We start from the raw sequence: 17,791 nt of genomic DNA on the forward strand, positions 1-17,791 counted from the left end.
CGCTAAATTTAGCCGGGAAACAAAATGGTTGGGTAGGTCACGTGACGGCAGGTCATGTGACGTTGATTTTTCCCGCTAAACTTAGCGGGGAAACTGGATCGGTGTCTGGGTCACAAGTCGCGAATTTTCACCGCTAAATTTAGCGGGTAAACTGAATTGCTTTAATTTCCCGCTAAATATAACGAGGAAACCGGATCAATGTTCTTGGCCACAAGACATGAATTCTCCCACCAAATTTAGCGGGTAAACTGAGTTGACGTATGGTTCACGTGCCGTCAATTTCTTCAAGGTGTATAAGTCACGTGATGACACTTCTCCCGTTAAATTTAGCGGAAAAAACTTGATTTGAACGTGCTTGAGGCGTATCCGCTGATAATGATGTCTTGTCTGCAGCGAAAACTGTGTATTCTGTATGATGCCTGGATAGTGGACCGCGGTTCGATGGCTTCCGTCAGTGATGACACAATCAACATTCACTCGCCGTGACGTCAGGGCTTGTTATCCTTGCTACTTATCGTCAGCTGCGAACTAAAAAGTTCCACGGTGTGTGTAAAAAACACGGTAGAAGTTTGGAGTCAACCTATTCTTAAAACAACCTCATGAAAGTTGGCAGTTTGGTATTACTCTTATTAAGGGGAAAGCCTTATATGTCTCATCGTTCAGTCCTTGAGCGAAAACACGTCGGCGACACGAAACGTACTAAAACCCTCGGTTCGCCACTGGACCACGAGATGGCGTTACTCGTGCCAGAATTGGCAGGGGCACGCGCGCGGCGCAAATCCAGCGGGGGAGGACACCAGATACGGACACACGCTGGGGCGGCGGTGAGGAGCGGGCCGTGCGGTGTGCCGGCGTCGTCAGAGAGCACGCTGTCTTCGGAGGTTCGCTGTCACCGGGATCGGCGCTTGGGCTTTTGCCTTCAAGTCGTCTTAGGGGTAACATAAAATACCCTGTGAATTCTTTCCGTCCGCGAAAGAAAATTTGGTTTGACTATACATGATTGGAAACAGCGCATCCCCTTACAAAAATGATCAATGAGTTTCAATTGACTTTCTATTGTGTTCTATAGAGTCAATTGAAACTCGATATAAACTCAATGTCTAATGAGTTTGACCATTAGAAACTCAATTTTGATTCTATTGAATTTACTCATTAGGAATGCAATTGAGACTGATCATAAGAAACTCAATATCGATTCTATTGACTTTACTCACAAGGAATGCAATTGAGTTTGATCATTAGAAACTCAATCATCAATTCTATTGAATTTACTCAATAAGAATGCGATTGAGTTTGGTCATAAGAAGCTCGATTTAGATTCTATTGAATTAACTCAATAGGAATGCAATTGAGACTGATCATAAGAAACTCAATATCGATTCTATTGACTTTACTCACTAGGAATGCAATTGAGTTCGATCATTAGAAACTCAATATCAATTCTATTGAATTTACTCAATAGGAATGCGATTGAGTTTGGTCATAAGAAACTCAATTTCGATTCTATTGAATTAACTCAATAGGAATGCAATTGAGACTGATCATAAGAAACTCAATATCGATTCTATTGACTTTACTCACTAGGAATGCAATTGAGTTTGATCATTAGAAACTCAATATCAATTCCATTGAATTTACTCAATAGGAATGCGATTGAGTTTGGTCATAAGAAACTCAATTTAGATTCTATTGAATTTACTCATTAGGAATGCAATTGAGACTGCTCATAAAAAACTCAATATCGATTCTATTGACTTTACTCACTAGGAATGCAATTGAGTTTGATCATTAGAAACTCCATATAAATTCTATTGAATTTACTCATTAGGAATGCAATTGAGTTTGGTCATAAGAAAGTCAATATCGATTCTATTGAATTTACTCATTAGGAATGCAATTGAGCTTGGTCGTTTGTGGATTACTGCACCCGTGTGCACCGAACGATTATTGCTTGTACCAATGTTTTTCTATTAAGGGATAGAGTCAAATGACGTCGAAACACTGTTTATCATTTTTGAGACTTCCAAGGAGGAAATAGCAAACTGGGAACCTTAGTAGATGCTGAGGTGGTCACCGGCCAAATGAATACCTTTCTTATGTAGGGTATATAAGGCGGTGGGGTAGTCAAGGGAGGACGATTAGTGGGTTGTGAGTGCTTAGTTACGATGTTTGTGTTTGTTTCCTCTATGTGCTTTGTTTCCTTCATGTTGCATGCTTTAAAGAATTGTGAAAAAAAATTCTCAACCAGAGCAATTTTTTTAAATACAGTTGCAATAAATTCTATTGAAGCACGTTGCAATAATTCAATTGAAAGTCAATTGCAATATTTTTATTAAAACTCAATAGCAAAAGTTCTATTGAAACACTATTGCCAAAATTCAATTGAAATGCAATTGCTAAAATTCAATTAAGACTCAGTGTCCAATAGTCTGGGACGGATCAATAGCGACTCAATAGAAAAAGTCAATTAAGTTTCAATTGAGACTGAATGAGGTCTATTGAGTGAGTCCTTTACACTTTCAATTGAAAGTCAGTTCATTTTTTTGTAAGGGTCCAGGGCCCGTTTGCTGGAAGCTGGTTAACTCTAACGGCGGTTAGAAGTTGACCCCATTTCCCTACGAGGGGGAATTTTGGGTCACATGACCGGCAGAGTAAGGACGGCGGGGAAACATGGCGGTGCCCCGGTGAGCGAGCGCCGCTCGCTTTGGAACAAATACGTCGTAGTAGCTGTAATATCGAGCGCGTTAGTCAGCAATAAATGGTGCAGGAGGTTTTCGCTATGACTTACCTCAACTAAAACGCAAAATATGAGCAATGACCTCACCGCATTTTTTTAGACAGACTTTCGACTCTGGCCATTCCTAACCCTAAATGAACGCGATAGTTGTCGGCATGGTAACGCCTTTGGAAAGTGGATTACCTTGACTCAATCGGCTTGGTATTGATAGCACACAAAAGCAGAGAGCGTTGCCATAGACCTTTTGCTAAATTTCAAAAGCACCGAGGTCACCGTGACCGAGATGGATGCTACGAGTGTAGTTACACGCGCTGCACGTGCTGGCATCTGCAGTAATAACAGTTCCAAAGCAAAAAGCCTAAACAAATTTTGCCGTGCACGCGCGTTCGTCAAAGATTTATTATGGCTATTTACTTCAAATCTTTTATAAGTGGAAGGCCAGCGCGCGCGGATTGTAGAATTACACTTCTAGCGTTTTTCTCGATGTTCGGGTAATTTACTAATAGGTCAATTTACACTGGAGTCGAGTTACAGGTGTTTCAATTTATGACGGTGTTATATACAGTTCTTACATGCTGGCAAACCATGCTGCCCGTGTTCCGCCCGCCTTTCACTGCTCACTTCTTTCTCATCGTTTCTAAGACAGAACTTCGTCGTCCTTTTTCGAACTCGGAAGGAAATTTCAACGAGGCTTGTCTTCACTTCATACAGCCAAATATTTAGAACATTTCCAAACAAGGGTTAATTTGGTTTTACCTTGCCGATTATCTGTACCACGAGCAATAAAAATTGTTTCTTAAGCTCAAATGTATGCCGCGCTGCGTCGCGAAAACCAGGCAGCGCGCATTTTTGGGTCCCCCTAGGGTGCCTACATGTCTGTCTGTCTCAGGGTGAAGACATCCATTGTTGCCCTGAATGTGCCAGTGCGTGACGCTCTCGCGCACTCGGTGCGTGACTTGGGCGGTAAAATGGCGCATATGCATTATCCAAAGCTAGGCGCTCGAGCAGAGTGACACCGGATTGCGCGCACTTCAAAATGCATGAAAAAACGAATGGGCGGAAAAATGGCTGAGATGTCACCACTCAAGCAAAAGCGCGCGTGTGCAGGAGGGCACTCTAGGTCCCCCCATTTCGGGAACCTTTCCACGAAAGCCACTTTTATTCGCTACAGCCAGTAGGTGACACTAGCTACCACCCCACAATAAAACCCGGAGCTATCGCTCATCCAGCCCTCGTCAAACTTGGCTAGGTACTTGTAGGTACCAAGTAGGGAAGGGCGGTTAACATTTAACCGCGGTTAAAGTTAACCGGCTTCGAGCAAACGGGCCCTGGAAGCCGCCGCTATTTTCCTACTCGTGTATGCATGGAAGCACGTGCAGTTGTAAGCCTACCAAAGTCACCTTCACGTGCATGATGCGCGTGCTTGCAGAAATAAGGCATTAGCGCATTAGTCGGGACGCCGTGCTTGCATACATGTATAGACATTTTCAAACATGAGTTTCCGACTGGTGCGCCATCGTGCAAGCACGTGTAGCACGCGCGTGAAGGTAGCTTTGGCGTACTTGCACTCAGAGCCGTATATGTAGAGAGTTTGGCCATTCGTTGGGAAGTATAGGAGACAAATGAAGCGGCGCCATTGGCCGAAAGCGGGCTGGGCGTGTTCCAGGGCGTCTTCAGAAATTCGAATGTGACCAACCAGAAGCCGGAAAAAATACCCTGGCGGTGGTCGCGAGAAACAAACCTGATAACTGCATTGGAGTAACTCTTGATGGCTGAAAATATGGTACACGTGACGTTTCAATCACACTCATCTAAAATGATGGTGGAACAGTGCGACTAGCAAAAAGATCGACATAATCCTTACGCCAAACGCCGAGCGCCGGAAATCTGCCGTCAGAGCGGTCACACTCTGTCCGCGCAAAACAGAGTTGAGCGGCGCATTCGTTTCTTACATCTTTCTGCATGATCATGATGAAGCCACACGTAGAACCTATTTTCAACCACAAAGAGTTACTACACTTCACTCTTACGCACTTATTAAAACCATATACGAACATAGACCTTCGATGCCTTCGATGATCGATCGGCTCAGAACTGTTTCTCGCTACCACCGCTAGGGGATTCTTTTCGGCTTCTGGTTGGTCAAGAGAGCATGCCAAGCCCTCTTTCCGAGTCTACCGCACACCCTGGCTCTGCCCGCGCCTCCCATTGACCAAACTCTCTACATATACGGCTCTGCTTGCACTTGCTATCCTCTATTTCACCTTATGTTGTACCGCAAGAAAGGCTAAAGGCGCGAGCTCCTTGCTCTAGGGCACATCTCGGCGACACAAGCACTCGCGCGTTAAGCACAGCTGGCAACGCTATAAGCTTCCGCTTCTAGCCTTCGCTGCGGTATAATGTGAGGTGAAACGGAGTATAGGAGGTATTCACTGGACGCCATATTTGAGGGCGATGTTTAGAGCGCATGCTCAGAACGAGCTCACAATAATAGGCTGCTAAGACCGGCAACCTTGATGGTGCTAAATGCACGCTTCAAAAGGACTGCGGAAGCTCGCCGTCAGTACGCGCTCAGCAGCAGAGCATACGAATATGGCCGCCAGTGAATGCTCCATATAGTGCTTGCTCACACGAGCGAGAACATGGCGGCGGCCAGAAGGCTTGTTTGCAATCAATCCAATATTTACACGTCCTCAGCCCATCGTGCTATCTCCTCAGCCTAACACGCGCATGTTCGCGGCTTCTCAAAGTGAGCAAATCACGCTCCAAACGCACGAACACTGAAAATGAAACCGGCCAGGAGCCCTTCTTTGGACAAGATTAGAGCTGCCAAATGACCTACACTTAGACTACCGGGACTCTGTTAACCGATATTGTTGTAGGAGCCGCCATCTTCGTGCTTAGTGCAGAGCAAACGCAACTGTCCATCGTCATAATTTAGAAGTGTGACTTCCTCAGCACAAGATTGGGTGTTAAGAAACTCATGGAACGTTGTTTTGCTCGGTCACGAACTGTTCAAACATTTGTGCAGGGCGGAAAAGCGTTTCCTGTGATTTCGGATGAATCTTGGGATAACTGGCAACTATGATTTTAAGCCCCAAAACTGGCCTGCGTCGTTACTCTGAAGTGTAGTTTATTTAGTGGCTCTGGATATGACGATTGCAAGCACGGTATCTGGCCGCCGCCATGCTTCAGCTCGTGGGTGCAAGTACTTGCAATTGGGGGCTCGCCAAAGCTACGTTCACGCGCACGCCGCACATGCTTGCAGGCATGGGGCACCCGTGAGGCGTCATGCTTGCAATTGTCTACACTAGCAGACAACTTTCTGTGGCTTTTCACAAGTGAAGAGTGTGAGTGGAGAGCCTCCATGGACGCTTAAGATGCGCAAGCACCCGTGCGCCCGTAGGCTTGACTACAGAGCCACAGTCTGAAAGTTGTCCGCGAGCATAAGGACGTGACAGTGAGCGTTTGACCAAGTGTAAATATCACAGGGACACTTTTTTGGCCAAGGACAGGTAAATTAGAAATACAGTAAAAGCTCCGCCTCCGGCACGCAATCACTCGTGTTTTTCGCTGAACGTGCGCCCGTCATGAAAAGCAGAAAGCCCAAGCGGGAGTCGAAGTATCTACTGAATTCTCAACATATAGTCGGTGGAAGCTTAAAGGGGCCATGAAACGAATTTTGGGTTGGGATGAATGATTTTAAATTGGGCCTTTACTAATCGCATATCGTTTAGTTGACCAAAAGAAAGAGGCTAGAAAGTCAAAAGCCAGCTTTTCGGTACGAACATTTGAAAATCTAGCGAACTATTTTGTACCTTCTTGCCTTCGAAAGCCCTCCGCCCTTTCACTATGATACATCCGCGGTTCAAAAGCGCGTCACCGGCAACAACCTGACGTCAGCAGAGCCCAGCTCACGCATTGGACACGAGAACTGCGTCACTCGGACGTATGCGCTCGTCAACAATCAATCCGTCGACGAATATTTGGATTCGCGTTCGTGGCCAATGAGTGCTCTGACGGAACTCATTGTCACTGGGGAATGACAAGTTCTATGGTGTGCATAAAAAGCACGGTGGAACCTAGCAGCGGGGGGGGGGGGGGGGGGGGGGGTACGTAAGTAAGTTAACAGGTCTGGAGCATGAAACAGGTACCTTTTATTGCTACTTGGACATGGCTACGCGGCTCAGACAAACACGTAACTTTGCGTCCTAGGCCAACCGGGTGAGACTCCACGGCACAGCCACCGATGCCAGTCGAAAATCAGGATATGCGATATGATAATCCCGCCGCGGGGCACCCGAGACACGTAGTTCGGGAAGGTGTGGGGAAGAGGGAAAGGAGGTGACCGAGATGATCTCGTGCGGATTGCTGTCGTAGTTCCGGAAGCAGGTTGCAAATTAGTCACGTCCAAACTGGAAAACAAAAAACGTGCCAACTAAAAAAAAAAAAAAAAAAAAAAATTTGTTGAGGGTTTTGCGGACTTCCGAAGTGGCTTCGCGGACCCCCTAGGGTCCGCGGACCCCCATTTGGGAACCACTGGCCTACACCTTCCTGGCGTGAAAAAATAAAGCAAGGCTTTAATACTGTTCGTATATAGCAAAAGTAGAATTACTTACGCGTCGCACACCCAGCCTTATAGTGCTGTTCTACGACGATCATCCCGATGACAGCCATTTCGATAGGCGTCAGTTCGCCCCCCATAGGCCGTGAAAGTTGCAAATTACTGTAGGTGTTCCCTGGAGCCCCATCAATCTCAAGACCGGCTTGCCAGAGGGCAGCTGCCCATGGCAGCCCCACGAAGACCACCGTCGCGAAAACCGCTGCAAGCCTAGCGCCCTTCACACTCTTTAACCGCAACATCAAACCCTCACCCTTGTACACAAGCTCCATTTAAACCATCATCTCCACTCCTTTTTAAACTTCATCTGTGCAATACCATCTCATCACGTTGGACGCGACGCCGCGGGCCTTCACGGTATGGGCGATTTGCCGAAGTAAATCACTATCACTATTTAGTGCGAATCTACAGGGTGTCACAAAAGAAAATTTACACCATCTTTTTTACCGCAAAAATAAACTAGGCATCGCCAAACGCTCATTCTCCGCCCAAAGGTAGAGTTAAAGGTCACAACCAGATGCCAAAGTTTCAGCCCGATCCGATAACTTAATCAAAAGTTATAAGTGATTTTATGAAAATTTCAATGGGAAAATGGCGGCCGACGGAGTTTTCAAACACATGGAGCTCTATGGCACCAGAAACCGAAAACGGGCAAAAATGGGCTCCATTTTCTCGTTGAACTTTTCAGAAAGTCACTTATAACTTTTGATTAAGTTATCGGATCGGGCTGAAACTTTGGCATCTGGTTGTGACCTCTAGCTCTACCTTAGGGCGGAGAATAAGCGTTCGGCGATGCCTAGTTTATTTTTGCGGTAAAAAAGACCGTGTAAATTTTCTTTTGTGACACCCTGTATATTTTGACTCGCCTTCCTGATTTTGATTGGCTCAACTTCTTGTCTTTGGCTGAAATGATTAGACGCGCAGATTGTGTGAAAACGACATCGTGGGCATTTTTTTCTACACCTTTCGCGCTTCGAGAAGATTAACCTTCAAAATTCTATCAACTTTTTCCTCGCCAAAGGTCTGTGTGTTGCGGCAAGAGGCGGGGAGCACATTTTGACCTGCTTCTAAGTTTAGTACACACTTAAGTCACTGGTACACACCAGCTCGGAGCACGTGGAGCGAAAGCTCGCGCTTCAGAACCCAGGATCCTGGGCTCAATCCCCAACCCTGCCCGTTTCGATCTGGATGAGCATCGTACCGGCGTGCGGTCGCGTATCACTACTGCGTGGTGCACGTTAAAGACCCCAGGCTAGCGGTTTTACTGCACTGGCTAAATTGCTCATCTACAGCTGGGAGACTCGTCGCCCCTGTGAGGCAGACCAAGTTCTAGGCTGTATAAACACACTACACAACCCAATTTTTTTTCTAAGTTTAGTAGACCGACAATAATGGTGATGATGATAATTCGTAGCTTTTTCTTTGTATTGATGGCCTGCAGCTGAGCCGGTTGGTTAGACATGCTTACTTGTTGGGTTTGGTTGCGAGCGCCACTAAGCGCTCCGCAGTGGCAGTCTCTACCGCGCGAATGCAATGGCCTGAGGAGCGCAGCTAGCCCGAGAAAAATCTTGGAGGTCATGGGAGGAGGACACTACGGCCTCGGGAAGCACTTCCGACAGGCATAGAGGCATTGATTGACCTTGGTCAAGCCACGGTTCCAAGAGATATGCTAAATACTTGCCGACAGCCATGTTATAACCATGGTACAAACCACGACCTGCTCTATACTTACGACCTTGTCACCTCTGCGCTCCCTATGGAAGAGCCTGCTCTCGGCCGATGACGATAATTATGCGGCTTTTCCCTTTATAACGGGCGAGCTCAAAGAGTGCTCTTGCACAAGCCAATAAACCTACAAGCTTCTGTTCTAACCTTTCTTCCACCAGCGTTTTCGTCCTTCGCACGCACTGCATGGTACAGACGGTACAGATGTCATGCCTTTCTCGTCGAGGGGCGTCTGCTCCGCCCGTATTAGCAGCGAGATGTTTTGGTGGCGCCCTCGTTCGGTTACCTTTCGTGACGTCGTTACCTTGTGAACAACAAGTTCGATGGTGTTTGTAATGAGCATTCTGAAAGCCTGAAATTATAGCCTTCTCAAAGCAACACTGCCAACACCGTCAAAATTGAAGTTCTTACATTACTCTTATTTCCGTCGATCAGAGATCCTTTGCTGACGTCATAGTCAGCATTCGGCCAATTGTGGTGGGCCGACCACAGCGACGCTTTCGATCGCACACGTCGCCAATAGAGGTTGTCAAAAGTCAAATGGGACGTTTAGTGTTTATACGGTGTAAGGTTGGTCTGCCAGGATGAGGCGACACTGGTTTACACTGTAGATGAGCAATTTTGCCAGTGCAGTACGACTGCTAACCTGGGGTCTTTAACGTGCTCACGCAGTAGTGATACACGACCGCACGCCGGTACGATGCTCATCCAGATCGAAACGGGCAGGGGTGGGGCTCGAACCCAGGATCCCTGAGTTCTGCAGCGCGAGCTTTCGCTCCACGCGCGGCGAGCTGGGTGTGCGCTTCAGCCCACTCGGCCACCGATGGATGTCTGAGTCAGCCATTGTATTAAAACCCAGTGCAGACTGGGTATTAACAGTGAAGCCGGAGAACTACCAGCGAGGTTGGCAACAGGCACTTACAAAAGAATACAAGGTGTTCAACTGTCTCAGGTACTTCTCTGCACGCGCGGCACATCGTGGAAACCACTTTGGGGTCAAGCCGCTCCCTATAGGAAGTATTCACTGGCGGCCATAGCTGTGTGCGCGACTGCTGAGCGCGTGCTGATGGCTAGCTTCCAGGGTTCTTCTGCAACGTGCATTCCACACCGTCAAAATGGCCGGTCTTAGCAGCCTATTAATGGGGGCTCGTTCTGAGCATGCGCTCTAGATTGCACCCACAAATATGGCGCCCAGTGAATACTCCTTAAGGTGTATCCTGTGGGAACCATTGGGTTCCCTCTATCCCTATCTAGGCCTAGCTTCAAGCAGGCCGTGGGAGTCGTCGTCACCAATGGCGTCGGCCTCCCGGATACAAGGAACCACGAGGCCGAATTCCCCGAAGGGGCCGGTTCTCCCTTGCCCTTTTGGGTGAACGCGCCATCGGCACACCCTTGGGAGTGATTATGGACGCGTCCCGTTTTCGAGTGACCTTCTACCAGCCTCCCCGGGCGCGTCTATTTCCCGCAGGCTACATAAGCCGGCCACCCACCTGTGGCCGGGGCTCTTGGTTAGGGGGGCTACGCTCGACGGAGCATTCATCGTTATTTTACTGCTCCCCCTTTTCCGTGATCCTGCCAGTTCCGGCAGCGCGGACCTTTCTCCTGGTGATCCTGTCAATTAAGGCAGCGCCAACCTCATTTCTCTTTTATTCCGCCTACGGGCGCAAAGCGTGTGGCGTAAGCCCAGTAAACACGTTTCTACGGTATCCCTGTGTTTGGTGTGGTCTCCCGTCCACCGGAGCCTAACGGCAGTCAACGGACGGACCCGGCCGTAGCCGTCATAGCAGCGAACTACGGAGTGGGTGTTGCCTCACAGCGATCAGCAAGGTAAGTCGAAACCTACTTTATTGCATCCGACGAGTTACGGAGTGGGTATTTGCCTCACTGAGGACTTTGGGGTAAACTAGAATCCCACGTCTGGCGCCCAACGTGGGGCCCGTCCGGTGTCTGCAAACAAAGCAGCACGTTCGCAATGACAGCGAACCAGGCCAATTTCCGGCCTTGGACTTCGTGGACGGAGGGAGAGGCGAACGCCCGAAACCCGACGCCACCCAACGGCTTAGTGGCCAGGTCAGCCACGCACGGACACAATGCAGTGTCTTTTGAGCCGAGCTCGCTTCTAAGCGGAGGCGACCCAACATGTCCGGAATGCGCCCGAGGCATCCCCCTCCGCGACACTCCAGCCCACTCTGCTGAGCGAAGCGCAGCTGCGCTTGTCGAGGTCAACCCCGCGCTCGCACAAAGAGCGGCGACGCAACAGGCAAATATAGCCTCGTACTGCGATGACCTTCTGACCACGGACTGGCCTGCAGCTTCCCCACAAACGGAAGACACTGCCGCCGTCTGTGAGCAATGGCCCAGCTCAGCGGCTTTATGCGCAACAGGACACACGGCGGCACACGGCGGCACACAGCCAGTGTACAGCTCGCCAGCCGAAAGCGTATCTCATCAAAGAGAAAATGCGCTAAACTCGTTCCAGCCACTGCTAGATAACGCAGCACGAGTTATCGAGAGTTTGACGGGAGCGTTGCAAGCAGCGACGAGGCCCCCGCCGCCCACGCGGCCACCGGTCAGAATCCCTATCCCGACATACCGAGGATACGGAGACCGAGTGAGCGCCACGGACTTCCTCGAGGACCTGAAAAGTTATCAACAGGCCATGGGAATGTCGGACAACGAGATACTGGAACGAATCCTGCCAATCTCGTTGGTGGACCAAGCAGCGCGATGGTTCCGTCTAACCGGAAACCAGCTGCTGACTATCGAGCAGTTCCGAAAGGCTTTTCGCCAGGAATTCCTCCCCGCTGACTACGAGCGCAGGATGAGGAGAGAGCTCGAGCAACGGACCCAGCACCCAGACGAGTCACTGTTGGAGTTCGTAAGGGCGATGCAAGAGCTCTTCGAGCTAGCAGAACCCTCCGCGCCACATGCAGAGCGGGTAGAGCGCGTCATTCGACAGGCGCACCCGACTTTTGCGGCGTACCTCCGAGGCAGTCGCTTCCGCGACCTGAACGAACTAGCCTCGGAAGCTCGGCGGATCCAGGGAGACATTCTAGCCGCCCGAGCGTACCGACCTCCGCCGCCTGCGTCATCGGCACTTGAGCCGCGCTGCGCATGGAATGGGGAGACGGCGCCCCGAAACAGGAGGCACGAAGCCGCCCACTACGCCGACGGACCGGGTCGAAACACGTACGACATCTCAGATCGTGCGCTCGACCCATACTCTTACGAGAGGCGAACAGCGGAACCCGCGCCGCAGTGGCAAAGGCGAGATCGGAACAGACAAGAGTTACCGACGCCCCGGGAGCAAACGCGGCCAATGCGTCCAAATGCACAGGACGAAAGGCCCGGCGCGCAGCAGAACGTGCGACGCGACTCGAGAAGGGTTGCGCAACCACGCTGCTTTCGCTGCAACAGCGCCGACCACCTGGTTCGACAATGCCCAGAACGGCAGAACCCCGGTTTCCAACAGTCGGGAAACGAGCAAAGCCACCGATAACCAACCCGGTGGCTCTAAACGGCACGGAGCAAGATACTCTTTTGCCGTCCGCCTACAGAATAGGCTTTCCGACAGGCACGCCAACGCCATTCATAGCGTTGACGATCGTTGGTCGGACGTTCAAGGCGCTGCTCGACACGGGCGCAAGCGCATCGCTTTTCGGTGACGAAGTGTTGACCCACCTCCGGCAAAACTCTGTCCGAATGAGGGAGGGAAGCACGACCTTTCGACTCGCGTGCGGCACCGCACATTCAAGCGGTACCGTCCGGTTGGTTGCGAGATGGGAGAATCGAGCAAGACGGCAACGCTTCGTTCATCTCCCCAGTCTTTCCGTTCCGATCATCCTGGGCAGAGATTTTCTCGCCAAAACAGGGATCGTGATCGACGTGAGTAGCGGTGGCTACCGAGAGGGCACTTTCTCTCCTCTGAAACCTTTCTGCGAACCCCCAACCCCAGAAAAACCGCTGGTTAATGGGGCAGGCAGCAGCAGCCGAAACGAGGCAACAGCCTCCCAAGGTGAACCCTCTCCGACGCAGTTGCAAGCGAGCGCCGTAGCGTCGGAGATAACGCACCCCCTGCTGACTGAGTCATGCAGCGTGTCAGGGCAAGAAAAAGCCCGTCTGTCGGCATTGTTACGACATTATGACAAGATGTTCACAGATCGACCCGGGTGCACCAATGTAGTGCGACACCGGATCGACACGGGCGATGCGCTCCCTCGGAGGCAAAACGCACGACCCGTTAGTTTGGCTAAACGAAAAGCCATTGACGTTGCACTGGACGAAATGATCGACACCGGAGTTGTCCGGCGGTCAAACAGTCCCTGGGGATTCCCCGTCGTGTTGGTCCCAAAGAAGGACGGCACTTCACGTCTGTGCATCGACTATCGCCGTCTAAATGACGTCACGCGGAAAGACGCATATCCGCTACCAAGCATTGACTCGATCCTGTCCAACCTCGGCAGCGCACGGTATTTTACAACCTTAGACGCCAGCCGAGGCTACCTCCAAGTTCAAATGGAGAGGGGTGACGAGGCGAAAACGGCCTTTGTTTGTCACCGCGGGCTTTTCGAATTCACAAGAATGCCCTTCGGTCTGTGCGGAGCGCCCATGACGTTCCAGCGGTTGATCGACCGCATACTGGGAGAAGCCAAATGGAAACATGCAATGGCCTATCTCGACGACATTGTCGTCTACTCGAACACCTTCGAAGATCATCTCAGAGACCTGAAGGATGTGTTCGACCGGCTAAAAGCCGCGGGAATCACGCTGAACCCGGAAAAGGCTCAAATAGCCGAAACCCGAATCAACTTGCTCGGCTTCACACTCGATTGCGGGCGCATTGCGCCAAACGCCGAGAAGCTAGAAGCTATCCGGGAGTTCCCCGCACCAACGGACGTAAGCTCACTCCGTCGCTATTTGGGAATGGTGAATTTTTATCGCCAATTCATCCCGAACTGCGCCTCCCTCCAAGCGCCACTAACGCGGCTACTCAGAAAAGCCGTGAGCTGGAGTTGGGGTCCCGAGCAGGAGGCAGCTTTCCGCGGTACTTCGATAGCACTCGCGGACACCGCGGAACTAAAGCTTCCCGACTTGAACAAGCCTTTCGTGATCCAAACGGACGCGAGCAAACTGGGCTTGGGAGCGGTCCTGCTCCAAGAGCACGAAGGTGTGCTTCGTCCCGTGGCTTTCGCTAGCCGCTCGCTCGTGCCGGCAGAGGTGAACTACAGCACCTGCGAACAAGAGTGCTTGGCAATTGTATTTGCCTTAAAGCGCTTCGACATTTATGTCGACGGGACCACATTCACGATCGAAACGGATCACCAGAGCCTAATATGGCTGTCAAGACTTCGCGAACCCGCAGGGCGGTTGGCGAGATGGGCTTTGCTACTGCAAAAATACGACTATGTCGTGCGGTACCGGAAAGGCAGCACAAACGTTGTGGCCGACGCACTGTCGCGAGCCCCCGTAGACTGCGCAAACCTTTCCGCGGGGAGCCTGGCCGAGCCAACGGCACACGCAATGCCCGGCGAAGCCGAAATTCACTCCCAAAAGGAGGCAGCACCACTGACCTCCTCGGACGAGAGCGTGAACCACGTAGACGCAGTGAGCGCAGTGGGGATCGTGTTCAGCAAAGAAGAGCTACTGAAAGCTCAGCAGAATGATCCGTTTTGTCGAAAGGTGATCGACGGACTCTCGAGTGAGTCGGACTCCGTGGAGTCGGGCGGTGCGTCCGCCGGGCGTACGACTGCTGGTATTGCAGTAAACGCCGAGTGTCGGGATGTATCTGGTACTGGTACTGACACGCTGGATCAATTTCTGCTGAACGCCGATGGGCTCCTGCTGAAGTATATCCCATCTGAGAAGGACACAGATAATGTGTTCAAGGTGGTAGTGCCAAAAAGTCTGAGGTGCGCAGTAATGCGTTACTATCACGACTCGCACTTGGCCGGACATGCGAGCGGCTCCAAGACTTACACAAAGTTATGTCACATCGCAACCTGGCCGGGCATGAAAAGGGACGTATTCCGCTACGCCCGCACGTGCCACACTTGCCAAAGCTTCAAACCAAGAGGCGGCAAACCTCCGGGCCTAATGCAGCCGACCCAGAGCCAAGAACCATGGTCTTTGGCGGCTTGCGACGTGGTCGGCCCTTTGCCGAGGAGCCCCAAAGGACACCAATATTTGTTGGTTGTCACGGATCACTTCAGCAAATGGGTAGAACTTTTCCCACTACGAAAGCTGACAGCCCGAGCGGTCATGGAGAAGCTCATGGAGGTATTCACCCGATGCGGGTTCCCGGAAGCTCTCCTAACAGATCGCGCAAGCTACTTCGTCGGGAAGGTATTTGTGGACGCTTGCAAAGCCCTGGGCATCAAGCACAAAACGACCACACCCTACCACCCACAAGCGAACATCACGGAGCGATGTAACAGAAACATCAAACCCATGCTGGCAGCATTTGCCGAAAAGCACCGCGACTGGGACGCATACATTCCTGAAATTGGGTTTGCTCTCCGTTCCACTGTCAATCGTTCGACAGGCTTCACCCCCGCCTTCCTCACATTCGGAAGAGAGTTGGCGAATCCCATGGACCGTGTCCTAAGGGCGAACGCCGGGGCAAACGACGCGCAGTCGACACAGACTGAACACGCGCGCTCGCTACAAACTCGGATGACGGAAGCCTTCTCGGAGGCCCGTCACAATCTCGGGGTAGCGCGAGCTAAACAAAAGGCTCAGTACGATCGCTCTCGCCGAGATCTCCGCTACAAAGTAGGCGATCTCGTGCTCAGACGAAATCACGTTTTGAGCGATGCCAGCAAAGGCTTTTCTGCTTCGCTGGCACCAAAGTGGCTGGGCCCGTACGAAGTGCGAGAAATACTTTCACCGCTCGTGTACAAGCTGACTGAGCAAGAGTCACGAAAAGTCGGAGGGCCAGTGCATATTTGCGATCTCAAACCCTACCACAGAAGGGAAAACGAGGAGCAAAACCCAAAGCCACTCTTGCGCAAGAATGCACGCGAAACGCGAGACGACGCCAAAAACGAGGCGCCCCGCTACAATCTGCGAACTCGGAGAAACTAATATCCGGAGTTTCGCAAAGGCAGTCCCGATAAGTGGCGAAATGTCAAACTAAGAGAAGTGCAAGGGCAAAGAATGCACCAGTTGCCTTCGGGAACGCGTCAGCCACCATTGTTGGCAAGCCGTGACCTAAATACAAGGCCACCTCAACGTTCGCTCCCGGGTCATCCCGTACGGGGATTCCCCTACATACGGCATCTGAGGGAAAGGGTATGCGTAACGCCCATTGGTCAGTTACTGCCGCCCAGGCTCACGTGTGTCACTACGTCATCCTGAGGGGCACGGCGAGAGCAGTTGTCACAAGCGGTGAGACCGTGATGTCATTCTGCCGCAGTAGGACTCCACTGTAACATCCACGAAGAGGATCTCCAGCCAGGACGGGGCTTCGGGCCGTTCGGGGGCTGCGCCAGCCTGTTTCCTGGCTCCGGGGTTTTTGACGGCGTTCTTGGTCCACGGGTGCTGGCGATTCCTCGAGCAGCCCCGCGACGCCAGCGGACCAGGGGACCGAACCAGCGGCCTGCCGGCTACGCGCGCCACTGGGACCGACGGCTGCGCGGGGTCCTGCCCGCCCTTCGACTTCGGGACCCGCGCGGCGACGGACAACACTCTGTCCAGGGGCCGGCTGTTCCCGTCCAAAGGGCTCCACGAACCACCTCCACGACGGTGAGCGAACGCCGGGAACGTCGCAGCAGACCGTATTTGTGAACCCCGGCATGTGGGGGTAGGCACCGGACGCGGTCGTTTTTTTTTAGTTCTTTTTGTTTTTAAGAGCCGGTAGGACATTTTGTTTTATTCAAGTCCTACCTAAGCCTTAAGAAGGGGGGAGTGTGGGAACCATTGGGTTCCCTCTATCCCTATCTAGGCCTAGCTTCAAGCAGGCCGTGGGAGTCGTCGTCACAAATGGCGTCGGCCTCCCGGATACAAGGAACTACGAGGCCGAATTCCCCGAAGGGGCCGGTTCTCCCTTGCCCTTTTGGGTGAACGCGCCATCGGCACACCCTTGGGAGTGATTATGGACGCGTCCCGTTTTCGAGTGACCTTCTACCGGCCTCCCCGGGCGCGTCTATTTCCCGCAGGCTACATAAGCCGGCCACCCACCTGTGGCCGGGGCTCTTGGTTAGGGGGGCTACGCTCGACGGAGCATTCATCGTTATTTTACTGCTCCCCCTTTTCCGTGATCCTGCCAGTTCCGGCAGCGCGGACCTTTCTCCTGGTGATCCTGTCAATTAAGGCAGCGCCAACCTCATTTCTCTTTTATTCCGCCTACGGGCGCAAAGCGTGTGGCGTAAGCCCAGTAAACACGTTTCTACGGTATCCCTGTGTTTGGTGTGGTCTCCCGTCCACCGGAGCCTAACGGCAGTCAACGGACGGACCCGGCCGTAGCCGTCATAGCAGCGAACTACGGAGTGGGTGTTGCCTCACAGCGATCAGCAAGGTAAGTCGAAACCTACTTTATTGCATCCGACGAGTTACGGAGTGGGTATTTGCCTCACTGAGGACTTTGGGGTAAACTAGAATCCCACAATCCACACGACGGACCAAATTGCTGTTTTGGTCCGCGGGCCGCGCATCGCGTGACCTTACGTCACCGGTTTTCGAGGTCCGCCGGTGGTCCGCGGCCCGCGCTT

The sequence above is a fragment of the Ixodes scapularis genome, unplaced genomic scaffold, assembly GCF_016920785.2.
Source record: "Ixodes scapularis isolate PalLabHiFi unplaced genomic scaffold, ASM1692078v2 PGA_scaffold6__148_contigs__length_123643588, whole genome shotgun sequence".
Lineage (NCBI taxonomy): Eukaryota > Metazoa > Arthropoda > Arachnida > Ixodida > Ixodidae > Ixodes > Ixodes scapularis.